At 46.9% G+C, this 16,199-nt stretch overlaps 1 protein-coding gene across 1 annotated transcript in view; it reads right to left on the bottom strand.

Annotated features, from left to right (window-relative positions):
• LOC132388631 (NACHT, LRR and PYD domains-containing protein 3-like) overlaps positions 1–8,566 on the bottom strand; it is a 42,516-nt gene extending 33,950 nt beyond the window's left edge. The window contains exons 1-2 of the mRNA XM_059960997.1: positions 8,456–8,566; positions 960–1,045 (exon numbers count right to left, since the gene is read on the bottom strand). The gene's annotated coding sequence lies outside the window, so the exon portion shown is untranslated. The remainder of the gene's footprint in view (positions 1–959; positions 1,046–8,455) is intronic.
• Positions 8,567–16,199: the final 7,633 nt, after the last annotated feature.

Below are 16,199 nucleotides of genomic sequence, written 5' to 3'. Positions count from 1 at the left end.
TTACTTCAATACTTGTTTTTTGTTCAACAGTAGGTTACTTGCCGTGGTCTGTACTTGTTAACTTAGTTTACGGTAACTCTGTAGTCGGAGCTTTTCTTGTGCACAGACCAGGCAGAAATTGGCCACTCAGCCCATCGAGCCTGCTGCCCCACACAGTGAAATAATGGTGGTCGCTTTGCAATGCTGCCTGTCGCTTTCTGTAACTGGTCACCATCCCACCCACAATGTTTGTTATGTATCGAGACCTTGAACAGAATCAACGTCTTTTCTTTTAAAAGACGTTGAGGAAATCAGCTCGAAACACCAACAATAAACACAGTCATGAGAAAAACGACATGCATTCATCTGAAGTCACAAGTTTTGGAAACAGAAGCCGTGTTGACTAAACATCTTTTTGCACACTTGCTTTGGAATTGTAACCCCTGATGCAGGAATTGTTTTTAACCTGGACATGAATTGTGGAGAATATCAACCATGCAGACAGGATAATGCAAGAACACAACTACCACGACCGCCAGAAGAGACAAAATAGAGCGAATAACTTCCTCCAATACACACAAAATGCCGGAAGAGCTCAGCAGGGCAGGCAGCATCTGGGAAAGGAGTCTTGCCGAAGGGTTTCGGCCCAAAACGTCATCTGTTCACTCTCTTCCTAGATGCTGTCTGGCCTGCTGAGTTACTCCAACATTTTGTGTGTGTTGCTCTAGCATCTGCAAATGTTCTCTTGTTTGCAAGCAACTTCTTGGTCACTGATCCAAAACACGGGTAACGTGTCAACTGGAAGTAAAGATCAGAAATAAAGAACAGAAGCTGCATTCACCTTAATTCACTAAGAATGTTCAGTCTCCCTGTGGGTATATTTTCAAGTTGTTTCCTTCTAACTTTACACCAGACCATCAGAGGAGGGTCATTTAGTAACTATGGGGGAGGGGCCGGTGTTGCTGCTCTGTGAGACTCACAGTGCAATTTTCTGTGTGCAAGCTGCTGCCTGTCTGCAGGGCAAATTCTGACACGCAGGCATTCCTCGGAGCAGGGAGCGGCTTTTCTGTTTAAAACAAATAAACTACTTCAACATTTCGCGCTCACGTTCAACTGTGAACAAAGTTAATTTAACACTGAATTTAAATATTTCTGTAACAGGAAAAAACATTAAAACACCGACGATATAGAAAAGAAAGTTCACCAGTGTCTGCAATCTGAATGTCTACTTATTACAATTGCTATTAGACGTTGAGAGTTTCCAGTAGTTTATTTTACTTCAAACACCCAATATCTGTGGTTTATATATATATATATATATATTTGCGATTTAATTAAATGAATCGATCTGTGGCATAGTCCACGACGATGTTCCGAATGCCAATATCTTACAGTAGTTCTGTATTCTCAATAGTTTTTCCTGTGTATGTGAGTGAGTGTGTGTCAGGGAGGGCGAAGAGGGAGAGAGACTCTTTCGCTGCCCTGTGGGGACATTTCGCATATCACTGCAGAGAGGTTTTTCTGCAGAGTCTCAGTAGAAACCAACTGGAGAATGTTTGTAGTTGAAGGTAATTGTTTCTTTTAATCCATTTGGTCAATAATTAATTTGTTAATTTAAAGACTTCAGAGTTCCCTTCTCCCACTGACTTCCCTCCTGAGCCCGACAAAAGCCAAACCCGATTGTAAATGCTCCCTGGTTCTGAAGAATTGGAGACAACACTTACTGTGATGTTGAAACCGGACGGAGTTCAGTGAGGTGCCGGATGAACGGTGTGCTCACCATACATAGAGATGTCAGTCTGAGCCGCTACACCCGAGGTTATTCGGTTATATAGTGTCTGTCGCTCATTTCAAAACACTCGCTTTCCTTACCGCGCTGTCCTCCCACTTGCCCCCTCCCCGCTCCGCTCTTCTCCCACCCCCCCCGTCCACTTTTCCTCCCACCTTCCTTCCCCAAGCTCTCTCCTTCCCCATCCTGCGCTCTGCTCATCCCATGCTCAACTACCATTCCTCTTTCCCCACACCCTTCCCCGCTCTCTCATGCCTTCATCCCTCTCCATCTCTCCTTCTTTTTCCTGCCCAGCTGCCGCCTGTCAATCCCTGTCTAACAATGTAGACTGTCATCTAAACGGGAGAATGTTCAAACATCAGAGTGCAGAGGGAATCAGGTGTACTCGGGTCTGACTCCTGGAAGGTTAATCTATAGGTTGAGTCTGTGATAAAGAAGGCAAGTGCAATGTTGTCATTTATTGCAAGGGGAATAGAATATAAAAGCAAGGAGAAAATTCTGAGTCTTTATGAGACATTAATCAGGACATATTTCAAGTGTCATTAACAGTTTTGGGCCCAATATCTCAGGAAGCATGTGTTGTCGTTGTTGAGTGACCGCAGGAGGCTCATGAGGATGATTCCAGCAATGAAGGGGTTCACATACAAGGAGCATGATGCAGCTTTGGGTCTGTACTCACTGGAATTTAGAAAAATGCTGGGGAATCTCATTGACACCTACTGACTGTTAAAAGGACTGGCTGGGGTGAATGTGGAGAGGATGCTCCTGTGGTGAAGGTATCCAAATCTAGGGGTTGCAGCCTTAAAATTGAGGGGCGACCGTTTAGAAAAGATTGAAGAAGGATTTGTTTTAGCCAGAGAGTAGTGAATCTGTCACAGACTGTAGTGGAGGACAATCCGTGGGTGTTTAAGGCAAAAGTTGATTGTCGCTTGATCATTCAGAACATCAAAGGATATGGTGAGAATGGTATAGGGTTGAGTGGGATCGGGGATCAGCCATGATGGAATGGTGGAGCTGAATCGACAGGCTGAATTCTGCTCCTGTGTCTCATGGTCCGGTGACTGTCACAAACTGATTTTTTTAAGGAATCATGAAAAGAATGTTTTAGAAACAAATATAGACAATGTGAGTCTGAAGGAAGAAATTATAAAATTCCAGAAACTCACAGCAAGCAGAGCATCAACTGTAATTGGTAGCGAGGTTTCTGAATCATCGGTAGTGTTCTTTATATCAGCTTTCACATTCATTGACCCTCCCTGCAGCAGAAATAGTTAAGCAGACTAATAATGTGAATGTTTCAAACCCAAATGAGAATGAAACTTCAAAGCAGTTGGATATGGTTTTAGCAGAATGGCCTAAAGTGCTGCTTTAAGAAGAGCTGCCTACAGTTCTGTGGAATGTGCAGGGCCAAACAGCTGCTTACACCAGACCCTGAGCTTTGAATCTCCCAGAAAAACAACCCGCACCTTTTCCCAGTACTCTTTCAACCTTATTTATTTCTCTTATAGATAGATGACCAAAACTGCAGTCAATACTCCAAATTCAAACTCAGCAATGTCTTATTCCTTTTACTCCACCGCACTCTTTAGTGCGCTATCGTTTACTGTGTAAGACCTACATAGTGCAACACTTTGCACTTGCTTACATTAAATTCCATCTGCAATTTTCAGCTCAGTATTTGCAGCTGCGCCAGATCCCACTGTAACCTGCCTCTCTGCCGACTACACCCCTGATATTGCTGTCATATGCAAATGTGCTTATCAAGTTAAACACATTATCATAGATAACAAACAGCAACGGCCCAACTACCATTTCTGTGGCTCTCAGCCGGTCATAAACCCCCAATCAGGGAGACAATCATCTACTATCATTGTCAGCCTTCACCCAAAGCTCCACTGTCTATGCCAATTTACTTCCTTACGTTGAACGTGGAGCAAATAAATTTTCTGCACCAAACTCCCTTTCTGTCCCTTTCTCTCTAATCATATTCCCTCCCGCTGTCTCCCCATTGTGTCCCATCATCTACCCCCCTTCTACCTACTCCTCTGCCTCACTTTCATCTTAGTTGCTCCCTGTCCACCTCATAGACCTGTTATGAGTGATGAATAGACCTGATGGACAATGGGGTAAAGTTAACCATTCCCCTCCTGAGAAACACAAACTATTACTATTGCTATGCTGACCATGAGAAAGAGAGATGGAAAAACAAGCAGGAACATCAGCGACAGATCAGAGAGAGGGGGAAATTGCTGATTAACCATATTGTGACTCCTTTTTGAATTATTTACTGTTTCACTGCAAGGACAATATTTGCTCATAAACATTCCTCAGTGGATTGAAGGAGTGGCCTGATTTGATGGACACAGTCATTCAGGAGTGATGGATAGCTGAGTCCCCATGAGTAGGAATAAAAGATAGGTCTGGAGAGACACCCTCCAGACACGCCAGTGGACTCTGACTGAGTGTTGGAACCCACAAGAAAGGTGGGGGCTTCGGAGACCGAACCAGGAGGTCGGTCAGTAAGGCTATCAGTGTAAAAGCAGGGCCGGTGGGGACTTGTGTGTGTGTCCACTCATGCCAGAGTGACGAGTCCACCACAGAAGAATGGAGAGGTCATAACTGAATGACCACACCGATATGACGGATTAAGAAAGCAAAGAAAGGTTTGCCTGACTGTAGCTGTTACATCTCGCTCGCTCTCTCTCTCTCTCCAACCATTACAATACAGCAACTATAACTACATCAGCACTCATGAACTGAACTGAACTTTATCCTTTTCTATGACAATTTATTTACCCCTAGACATCAATAGAGCTTGTTTATTATTGATTATTATTATTATTCCTACACTTTTAGGTTTATTACTGCTAACTGGTTTTATATGTATATTTGCATTATTGATATGGTTTTGCTTATTTTTATTAATAAACACCTTCAGTATAGTACCACCAGATTCCAATGAATTCTTCTTTCTCTGCGAGTTAGACACCCAGTTACGGGGTACATAACAGACCCTCGCCCTGACTTTTTCCCCTCTCCCTGCTCAACCTCTCTCTCTCTGCCCCTCACCTTTACCCGTACATCAACAATATTTTAAGGGTTATTGGCAATTTTGGTAAAGACGCATTTTTCATACACTGTGTCGTGTCTTTGTATTAAGGAATGTCACAGTTGGGAATGGCATGCATCTTTTTTTTAGTATCATAAAAAAAGTTTTAAAACAATTGCAGATAATGAGAGTTTGAAGTAAAAATAATTAAATTCTGCAAACTCACAGCAAACAGGACAGCAACTGTAACTGGTAATGTAGCTCGTTCAAGCCCGTTGGCAGTGTCGTTTATGACATGTTACAGGTTCCTTGCAAACTATTAACAGTTTAGCACATTTGCATATGCAGAAATAGTTAAACAGAACACTGAAGTGACTTTGTTTATGTGATAGAGAGTGAAATGTCAAACCAGTTTGAATTGGTTTCAGCAGAAAGGCTGCTCCCTGTTCTGAGGAATATGCAGGCAGCTGTTTAAACACAAACCCTGAGCTCCGAGTCTCACACAAAAGCAACCTGCACCTTCCAAATCAATCAATGATATTGCCTCTTCGCTCTTCCTTTCCAGTTCCCCTGAAGGGTCTCGGCCCAAAACGTTCCCATTGTATTCAGTTCCATACATACTGCCCGGACCTGCTGAGTTACTCCAGCATTTTGTCTTTCCCTGGTTACGAAATATCCATGACAGGGAGCAGTTTAAAACCATGTCAAAACACATCCAGGCTGTTGAGTATTCTTGGGGAATTAAGGTGTGAATTATTCAAGTCTGATATTAATTTTGGATCTTTACTCAATCAAACTTCTGTCTGTGATCAAGGAGTCATGGTTAGAGAGTCATATCGAAACAGAACACAGTACAGGTGCATTGTCTGAGCCATTTAAACCACCTGTTCCCACCCACCTGCACAGTAGCCATATTCCCCCATCCATATTTTCAAAGGTGAAATCGTGCTCGCATGTACCACTCCTGTTGGCAGCTCGTTCCACATTCTCTCGACCCTCTGATTGAAGACTTATCCACTCATGTCCCACTAAAACTTCTCATCTGTCACCCATGATGCATGATCTCTGGTTGTCGTTCCACCTGACTTCAGTGGAAAAGGCCTGCTTGCATTTACCAATCTTTACCCATCTTCATGTTGCACTGCTCTATCAAATCTCCTCTCAATTTTTAGCATTTCAAGGATTGAAGTCCAAAACTATTCAACCTTTCCTTATCACCCAGGTCCTCTGGAAACATCCTTGAAGTTTTTCCCAGTACACTTTCAAACTTACACCTCTCCTGTAGGTAGGTGACCAAAACTACACACAATACTCTAAATTTGGACTCACCGATGTCATATACAACTTCAAAATAACATCCCATCTCCTGCAGTCAAAAATTTAATTGATGAAGGTCACAATGCCAAAAGCATTTATTAACGACCCTATCTACCTGTGGTGCTGCTTTCAATGAATTATGGACCTCTATTCCCAGATCCTTTTGTTCTACTGTTTACTGTGCAAGACCTACCATAGCACAACACTTTGCACTTGCCTGCATTAAATTCCATCTGCTATTTTCAGCTCAGTATTTCCAGCTGTTCCAGATCCCTGTAACCTATGATAGATAATTTCCCTCACTGTCAACTACACCCCTAATCTTGGTGTCACATGTAAATGTGCTTATCAAGTTAAAAACATTACCATCCCAATCATTGATATAAATGACAAACAGCAACGGACCCAACGATTAATGGAGACAATCATCAACCATCATAGTCCACCTTCTCCCAAAATGTCATTGTCTACTCCAATTTACTTCCTTACATTGAACGTGATGCAAATGAATTTCCCTGACCAACCTCCCACGCAGGATTGCTAAATGCTTGCAAAAGACCATGTAAACAACATTCGCTTTATTGCCTTTATCTACTTTCCTGGTAATATTCCCAATAACCTCATCAAAAAAAAAATTGTGTGTGTTGCCAGGAGTAAACAAAGTCATGCTGACTGTTCCAAGTCAGTCTTGTCTTTTCAAACACTTATATATGCAGTGCTTCGAATACTGATGTCAGAAGCACTGGTCTATAGTTTGCTGGGGGGTTTTTTAAGCCTTTCTTCAACAGCAGGTCTGTATAACCCATGGAGAGCGGGATTTTACATCATATCCCAGGTACAATCTCAACAAAACGCGAGTAATTGTTAATGTCATTTCACTCTTACACCCAATAACTCTTACAATAAATACAATGTACCTTTCACCTCCCTCTCTACCCACTGCACTTAAACTCTCCATTTTAACACACTCAGGATTGCAGTTTCTCCTGCAGAAGTGGGTGATCTCACATTTCCCACACTGGACTCCAGTGACCTGTTGTTCCCACTCATCCCTTTTGCCTCCATTACCCCAAAACCTCTCAACAAGAGACCCAGAACATAGAACAGTACAGCACAGTGCTCAGTCTAATCAATTAAGGAATATATATCGTTTCAACAACGAACGAGGAGATAAACCACCATACATGGGGGGGGGGGGGGCGGCTGTGAGTATTCGCAGGGTGATTACTACGTCAGAGCGGAGGGTCTCCCCAGGGAGCAAATTCCAGCGACCGACCCAGCAGACTCGGTGAGGAACAACATACACGCCCCTCATATCTCCATTAACCTATCCCCTTTCACCTCAAATGAATGGCCTCTTATCTTAGACATTTCAACCCCCAGGAAAAATATATCGTCTGTCCACTCTATCTATTCCTCTCGTAATCTGATAAACGTCCATCCAGTCTCACCTCAGCCTGCGCCGCTCTGGAGAAAACAACACAAGTTTGTCCAACCTCTCGTTATAGCTCATGCCCTGTAGTCCAGGCAGTGTCCTGGTAAACCTCTTCTGCGCCCTCTCCAAAGCCCCGACATCCTTCCGAGAATGGGGGCGACCAGAACTGAAGAAACACTCCAGATTTGGTCTAACTAGTTTTATAAAGCTACAGCACAACTTCCCGACTTTTGAACTCAATGCTTCAACTAATAAAGACAACCATGTCATTTGCCTTCTTAACCACCCGATCAATCTGTGCAGTCTCTCTCAGGGAGCGATGAACTTGGAGTCTAAGATCCCTCTGATCATCGACACTGTTCAGGGTTTTGCATTTAACAGTGTATTGTCTCATACATTCGACCTACCGAAACTGCCAAGATGATCATCACTAATCAAATCTCACTGAGATTTCTCAGGTCCTGTTGAATTTATTGCCAAGTGCACAAGTGCGGGAAGGTACAGGTACAGAGAAACACTGACTTGTGGCAGCATCACAGGCAAATACATTCAGATAACACACGGAACACAAATTGTACAATTCTCTGTCAGTAACAATATAGAAACATGTTTACGTTATCCTGCTAATAGGACCAGAACAACAGGGGCTGAGCGGCGGCTCATCTCAGACGGTTCGGTGAGAAGGTCTCACAACCCGGACCGACCCCGGCAGATTCTGAGAAGGAAGCGAGGCGAGGCCGCCAGTTCGGGAAAGTTTATCCCCTCCCCCTTCAGGTTTCACCGATCACCTTGTGTTTCTCTCTCCCTCCCCACCCCCACCTTTTATTCTCCAGTTCTCTTGTTTGAATTCGGGACCTCCCCGCTCCGGACCTGTTTCAGTACTCACCGAAAGGAAACTGTTGTCGTCGCCCCGCAGAGAATAATCCGTCCCTGGCTCCCTGCCCCAGGGGGCGAGGGTGGGAACCCCCTCCCGATCCCAATCCCACGGCCGACCCGCTTCAACAAAGAACGAAAAACACTATCCTTCCCGGACTGAGCATGCGCGATGTCGCCGGCGCGTCACCAGGTAAGTGGGCGGGGCCTCTGAACCTGCCTGTCCAGGTAGACCCATTGTCTCAGATTGCTCCTGCCCCACCGAACTCATTTCTGCATACCTTGACGCTGTCTTATCCCCCCCCCCTCCCTTGTACAATCCCTTCCCACCTATGTTCGTGACACTTCTCACGCTTTGAATTTTTTCAATGAAAACATTTTCGCTCCCACCGATTTATTTTCACCATGGACGTTCAGCCCTCATATACCTCCATCCCCCACCTGGACGGTCTCAAAGTCCTCCGCTTCTTTTTGGATTCCATACCTAACCAATTCCCCTCTACCACCGCTCTCCTCTGCCCAGCGGAATTAGTTCTTACTCTCAATCATTTATCCTTTGGCTCCTCGCACTTCTTCCGAACCAAGGGTGTAGCCATGGGCACCCGCACGGGTCCCAGTTATGCCTGCCTTTTTGTTGGTTATGTGGAACAGTCCATGTTCCAAGCCTATACGAGTATCCAACTCCCTCTTTTCCTTCGCTTCATCGACGACTGCATTGGCTCTGCCTCCTGTACGCATGCTGAGCTCGTTGACTTCATTAACTTTGCCTCCAACTTTCACCCTGCCCTCAAATTTACCTGGTCCATTTTCGAAACCTCCCTCCCCTTTTTTAATCTTTCATTCTCCATCTGTGGAGACGGCCTATCTACTGATGTCTACTATAAGCCTACAGACTCTCACAGCTACCTGGACTATTCCTCTTCCCACCCTGTCTCTAGCAAAAATGCAATCCCTTTATCGCAATTCCTCCGTCTCCGTCGCATCTGCTCTCAGGATGAGGCTTTTCATTCCAGGACGAAGGAGATGTCTTCCTTTTTTAAACAAAGGGGCTTCCCTTCCTCCACTATTAACTCTGCTTTCAAACACATCTCTCCCATTTCCAACTCCCATGCCCTCACCCCATCCGCTCGCCACCCCACTCGGGATAGGGTTCCCCTTGTCCTCACCTACCACCCCACCAGCCTCCAGGTCCAACGTATAATTCTCCGTATCTTCCGCCACCTCCAACGGAATCCCACTACCAAACACATCTTTCCACCAACCCCCCCCTTTCTGCTTTCCACAGAGATCGCTCCCGACGCGACTCCCTTGTCCATTCATTCCCACCGATCTCCCTCCTGTTACTTATCCTTGCAAGCGGAACAACTTGGAAAGATCCAAGATGGCGGCGCGACGCAGCTTGCAGCGGCCACTCCGGAGCTGATTATCTGTTATTTGTGAAGTGGGGTGCCGTGCGCAATCATAATCGATTGAAAACGGACGTGGAAGTACGGAGAAACACCGGGAAATCCCAGGAAGTTCTTCTTCGTTGTTGCTGTTGCTGTGAGGTCCAACACTCTGTTGGGAAGAACAGGCCCCCAGTCCTCGGGGTCGCATTGGCGGGGCCGTCTTGATATACTCGGCAGAGGATGGTGCTCGGAGAAGCTGTGCTGGAGGGGATGGTCTTTGGCTCGGAGGTTCGACGGACTCGGCGCATTCGGTGTGTGCTGCGTCTGCAAGGCTGAGTCGGGCGGCGCCGTGGAAGGCAATAGCGGGGGTATTCCCTTCTGCCGCCGGCGTGGGATGGCGAGTCTGTCGGGACCCTGGGGACTCGTGGAAACTGTGGTAATTTATTTTGAACGTACAGTCCTTTAACATCTTGGACTATTTTTACTGTGCCCATAGTCTGTTTTTTTTTAAAATCAATTATGCTATTGTTTGCACTGTTGTAACTATATGTTGTAACTATGTGGTTTTGTGCAGGTCTTGTAGCTTTAGTTTTTGGTCTTGTTTTGTCTGGTGGATTTGGAGCTCCTTTCCGGGGAACGCGCTAAGATGCTAGCCTGATATTAATACGCAGCAGCCTCTCCGGACTCTGGATTGGGGATTGCCAAACGTTATGTGGATTTTCTGGTGTACTCTGTTTTGTCCTGTGCTTTTGTGATATAATTCTGGAGAACATTGTCTCATTTTTTTAACTCATTGCATTTGTGGTTTCTAAATGACAATAAACAATCTGAATCTGAAGTGTGTTACGAAGGTGAAGCAACTCTGAGGGGCCGAAGGGTACAAAGTCGCCCCCTCCTTTTGGAGAATCGCAAGATCGCTATTAATTCGGTTCTGGGACGCAGGAAATGAGAGAGAATCCACAAGGTTTGGAATGTGTCCTGGCCTCAGCGAAACGGAGCCACGGATACCGGCCATTGTCTCTGGGAGACGGAATTGTGTATTGAGTGCTGTACTATTCATTGAAAACACTCAGGAGACAACCAGAGTGGTCTGGTTGAGGGATTGCATCATCCCAACCTGATTGACATCTGAGACCCCGTGAGTGAGGATAAAAGAGGGTCTGGGGAACAACCCCTTTAGACGCAGCAGGAGAAACGCTAGGAATCCCGTGACAGCGTTTAATAGCGACAGCCGGTGGGGTTCGTGTGCGTCCTTTCCCTTGCCTGAGATTGGCGGCCTCACCAATTAAGAACGAGAGGCCACAACTGAACGGCCACACCAACGGGACTCCCGAAGGATCGAAATCAGAAAGGTTAGAAAACCCGTAGCGGTAGCTGTTCCATTCTATTCTTATTTCTCTCTCTCTCCAACCAAGTGCAACACAGCGACAACCAAAAGACGGCAACTTGTGGAACTGCAGTGAACTGTATATTTCCATTGGACAATTCGTTATCCCCGAGACAACGATAGAGCTTATTTCTTATTGATTATTAATATACCCGCACTTTTAGATTTAGTATTGACGACGTATATTATCTGTATATTTGCATTGATATTATTTTTGTGCATTTTTACTAATAAATACTGTTAAAAATAGTATCATCAGACTTCAACAGACATCTCTATCTTTGCTGGTAAGTGACCCAGTTACGGGGTTCGTAACAAGTGCTACACCTGCCCTTACACTTCCTCCTTCACCACCATTCAGGGCCCCAGACAGTCCTTCCAGGTGAGGCGACACTTCACCTGTGAGTCGGCCGGTGTGGTTTACTGCGTCTGGTGTTCCCGGTGTGACCTTTTATATATTGGTGAGACCCGACGCAGACCGGGAGACCGTTTCGCTGAACACCAACGCGCGGTCCGCCAGAAAAAGCAGGATCTCCCAGTGGCAGCACATTTTAATTCCACGTCCCATTCCCTTTCTGATATGTCTATCCATGGCCTCTACTGTCAAGATGAAGCCACACTCAGGTTGAGGGAACAACACCTTATATCAGGCTGGGTAGCCCCCAACCTGATGGCATGAACATTGGCTTCTCTAACTTCCGTTAATGCCCCTCCTCCCCTTCTTACCCCATCCCTGACATATTTAGTTTTTTTGCCACTCTCCTCGTTTTTTTCTCTCTTTCTGCCCGTCACTCTGCCTATTCTCCATCTCCCTCTGGTGCTCCCCTCCCCCTTTCTTTCCCCTGAGACCTCCCATCCCCTGATCCTTTCCCTTCTCCAGCTCTGTATCAATTTCGCCAATCACCTTTCCAGCTCTTGGCTTCTCCCCACCCCCTCCGGTCTTCTCCTATCATTTCGCATTTTCCCCTCCCCTCGTACTTTCAAATCTCCTACTATCTTTCCTTTCAGTTAGTCTGACGAAGGGTCTCGGCCCGAAACGTCGACAGAGCTTCTCCCTGTAGATGCTGCCTGGCCTGCTGTGTTCCACCAGTGTTGTGTGTGTGTTGTCTGGAGAAGGGAAGGTCTGATTGGGGAAAGAGGTAAAAAGCTGGAGAACAACACACACAAAAAATGCTGGTGGACATCCTGACGAAGGGTCTCGGCCCGAAACGTCGACAGAGCTTCTCCCTGTAGATGCTGCCTGGCCTGCTGTGTTCCGCCGGCATTTTGTGTGTGTGCTGCAGATGCTGCGGATCCGAGGTAAAACGGGATCACGTGACGGGTGGAGGGTCTCCCACGTGACCCGGTGACTCCACTCCTCGCCCCTCACACGCTGCCCGACCTCCCCACCGCATCTCCCTCATTATTCCCTATTTACACCGGGTACATGTTTCACATTTTCCCTCCGTATATTCCGGTCCCATCCCTCCACCTCCCTGGGTTAGGGGCTACGGGTTCGAATCCCATTCCGATCCGACTAACATTTTAGATCCAAAATAGGATTGTGCAGGTTTCATGTAAATCAGTCGATGTTTATAAATACTAATTCCTACTCACATTCCTCCTGCCTCACTGGACAGGAACACTGAAACATCAAGTGAGAAACAGCAGTAGGTGGCCATTCAGCCCCTCAAACCATCAACAAGATGGCGGCTGCTCTCCCATCTCAGACACATGTTTCTGTCCGATCCTAATTTCCTCAATCCCTCCGGTCTCCACACATGAGTCAGCCTCTGTTTTACGTGCGGACGATCACCGAGTCTTCAACAACCTCTGTGGTGGGGATTTACAGACATTCACCACCCTCGGAATGGAGACATTTCCCCTCATCTCAGTCCCGGACAGACCACTCCTTTTTTCAGAGACTGTGATCCCTGGTTCAGCCGGTAATGATGTTGTGCATTTCAGTGTTCACCTCTCAGTCCTCGAATCTCTAAATGAAAGGGTTATCACATTTGATCTTTATTCATATGATGAGCCCACCACCCCAGGGATCAGTCTGGTGAATCGGCATTGCACTCTCTATAACAAATACTCTCTAACTTCTTTGTTAATCTTCTGTGGAATTAACTTCCATCTTCTGCAGCCCCATGTTGCCCCAAACACTCACCTCCCACCCCTGTCACTATTTCCACCTTCCCACCTCCCCCCTCACCTGTATCCACCTCTCACTCCCCAGCTCTTGCCCCATCCCCACCCCTCACCTCTTTTCTCTGACTATTTCCCGTCCACTCTCAGTCCAGAGGGAGGGTCTCGGCCCGAAATGTTGACGGTCCATTTCCCTCCACAGATGCTGCCCGACCCGCTGAGTTCCTCCGGCAGTTTGTTCTTTGGTCTGTATAACCCGTGGTAGTTTGGGGAGCGGGATTTTACACCATATTCCAGGTACAATCTCAACAAAACACAAATAATTGTCACTCTGCCCGGACCATTGGCCCCGCTTGCAGGGCAACAGTCTGCCGGTGTTTGCCCCCAATGTGGTGAATCCCTCTGCTCGACACCACCGTGGGCTCAGACATTTCCACAGATGAGCCCCTCCTGTCCCCACCGGGACAAACATCCTGTCCGCCCCCTCTCTCAGCATCTTCATCCTGTCAATAAAATCCCTCCCCGGGGAACCGGCATCGAACCGACGGGCCGAGCGGTCTCCTCCTACCTCTCAGCGATACATCAGCCTCCGGCCGCAGGAGACGCTTCACAAACGCCCCAACTTCCCTCGGAGGGAAATGGAAATAAATCAGAAAGCGGACATTTACTTTGAGGTTTTCTCCGCTCTGAGGAGGCGGTCGGCGCTTGAGCGGGGTAACGCCCACTCGGCTTGTCCGCCTCCGCGACTGGCTGTAAACAGTGATTGACATCGCTTAGCACCAATAGGAATAGCGTAGCTCCTGAATCCTCTGTTGACAGCGGTGGGGGAGGGGCTGGTCACGTGATTATTAGCCCAGCCGTTAAACCGATAAAGCTCGAGCACAGCAGCGCGTGGGTGACGTAAGACACCGCGCACGTGAGGGCAGATCCCGGTGTGGGGAGTTCGTGTGTGACGTCAGGCGCGTGGGAACTGTGTCTGACGTCACCTGTGGGCGAGCGCTGGCATTTAAAAGCACCTTAATGGACTTTTCAGTGGGACAACAACATTAATGACGGGTTTCATCACTGAATCCAGTGTTGTGGGAAGTAAAGTCCCCTGTTATGTGTCCGGCTGTGCCGTGTTGTTGGTGGAGTGGGCAGCGTGGTGTTTGTCTCGATTCGGGTCACAACACCAGAATTGCCAGCGGGGTCCACACACAGTGTATTAGTCAACAGAATACACTGTGTGTATTCTCAAGTGAGGAGTCTGTGTGGAGATGCAGCTTCCCTGGAGGTGGACGAAAGAGGACACACCAACAGGAGGAACCAGCTGCGGGAAGACATGATTTTTCAGGTCTGATGACGAGCTGAATGTACCATAACCTTCAGACTGAATCAGAAAACCATTCTGAGGGTATTTGAAATGTCCGAAGCAAGGAGATGTGATCCTATGTCTCCATCAGACCCTCAGTGAGATGGTTCCAGTTATAACGTGCAGGGATTAAAGCACAGTGTTTGGGGTCTGATTTAATCACTGATTCTGACACAGTGAGAGGGTTAGTTTTGCTGTAAGGAAGCAACATTAATGCAAGAAGACACAGGAACTTCATCAGTTGCCAGTTGTTTAGCAGAAGTGACCAATCTCTATGCTACTTTGACAGAAACAGATATTCCCAGAGGTGAGAAAGGGGTGCATGCAGTCTGATTTATTTCAGGTTGGAGAGGGGTGTGGAGTTTTGAAATCAATGCCTTGAGGTGCCACCATCGTTAATTTACCATGTCCGGAGTGGTGGATCACACAGCACGGAAACAGGCCTTTGGCCGGCCATACCTGTTCTGACCATCCACTCACTGTCTACACTGGTCCCATTTATCAGCACTTGGTTCACAGCCGACTGTATCTCGGCAGTTTCAATGCTCATCCTCTTTGTAAATGTTGTGAAGGGACCTGCCTCCACCACCACCTCGGGCAGTGAGTTCTAGATTTCAGCTACCCTGGTGACATCGGCTCCTCCGCTGTTGTGCGGGGTAGGGTTGTTTCCTTTGGGGGGGGGCTCGATGTTATTGTTCCCTTTTGTCCAGAGGGGTGGGGTTTGTAGATTGATGATCGGGATGCCGTTCTTTTTTTAAGCTGGGGTTGGGGTGGGAGTTTGATTTTTCTCTCTGAACGACTTTCATGCTGGGACTCACAAACACAACAGCTCGTTAGTTCCGCTGTATCTGTCAATTCACCAGCGCTTGAATGCCGCCGATCCTTGAATGTGGAGGCGGAGATGCTGGAGAAGACAGCGCCCCACTCGCTACAAGGATAGCCCGATCACGTGCCCATGTACGTGATCTGATTGGATAAATCGCCATGACGTTCCGAGCAGTGAGATATCATTCCCTGGATCTCATTTTGGAAGGGATTCAGTCGGCCATCGCAGATTCACCAACAGCTTCGCTCTGGGAAGCGGCCGTTCACCTGCTCCGTGTGTGCGAAGAGACTCATTCAGTTAACCCACCTTGTGATGCTCCGGTGAGTTCACAATAAATAGAGGCCACATTTCTGTCCGGAGTGAGCAAAGTGTTTTACTCAATCATCCCAGCTGCTGCAACACCAGCAACTTCACATCAGGGAGGAAGTTCAAATCAGCTCCGTGTTAAATGTTTAACCATCACGGTGACTGAAGGCAGCTGCAGGTTCATGAGGGACTGTTACTGTCAGATTCTGCAGTTCTTGCGGCTGCTCATCGCACCCAGGACTGAACTCTGGTCACTGAGCATTGGAGGAGTCGGTTCTGCTGATGTTAGCCTTAAACTAGACTGGTGTTTAATATTGTGGAGCTGTGACAGATAAATCAGCTCTGTATCAAATCCCGTGTCTCAGGTTCTTA

This window comes from Hypanus sabinus, unplaced genomic scaffold (genome assembly GCF_030144855.1).
Source record: "Hypanus sabinus isolate sHypSab1 unplaced genomic scaffold, sHypSab1.hap1 scaffold_368, whole genome shotgun sequence".
NCBI lineage: Eukaryota > Metazoa > Chordata > Chondrichthyes > Myliobatiformes > Dasyatidae > Hypanus > Hypanus sabinus.
Note: the sequence above shows the minus strand (reverse complement) of the source record. Positions and strands in the feature narration are given on the sequence as shown.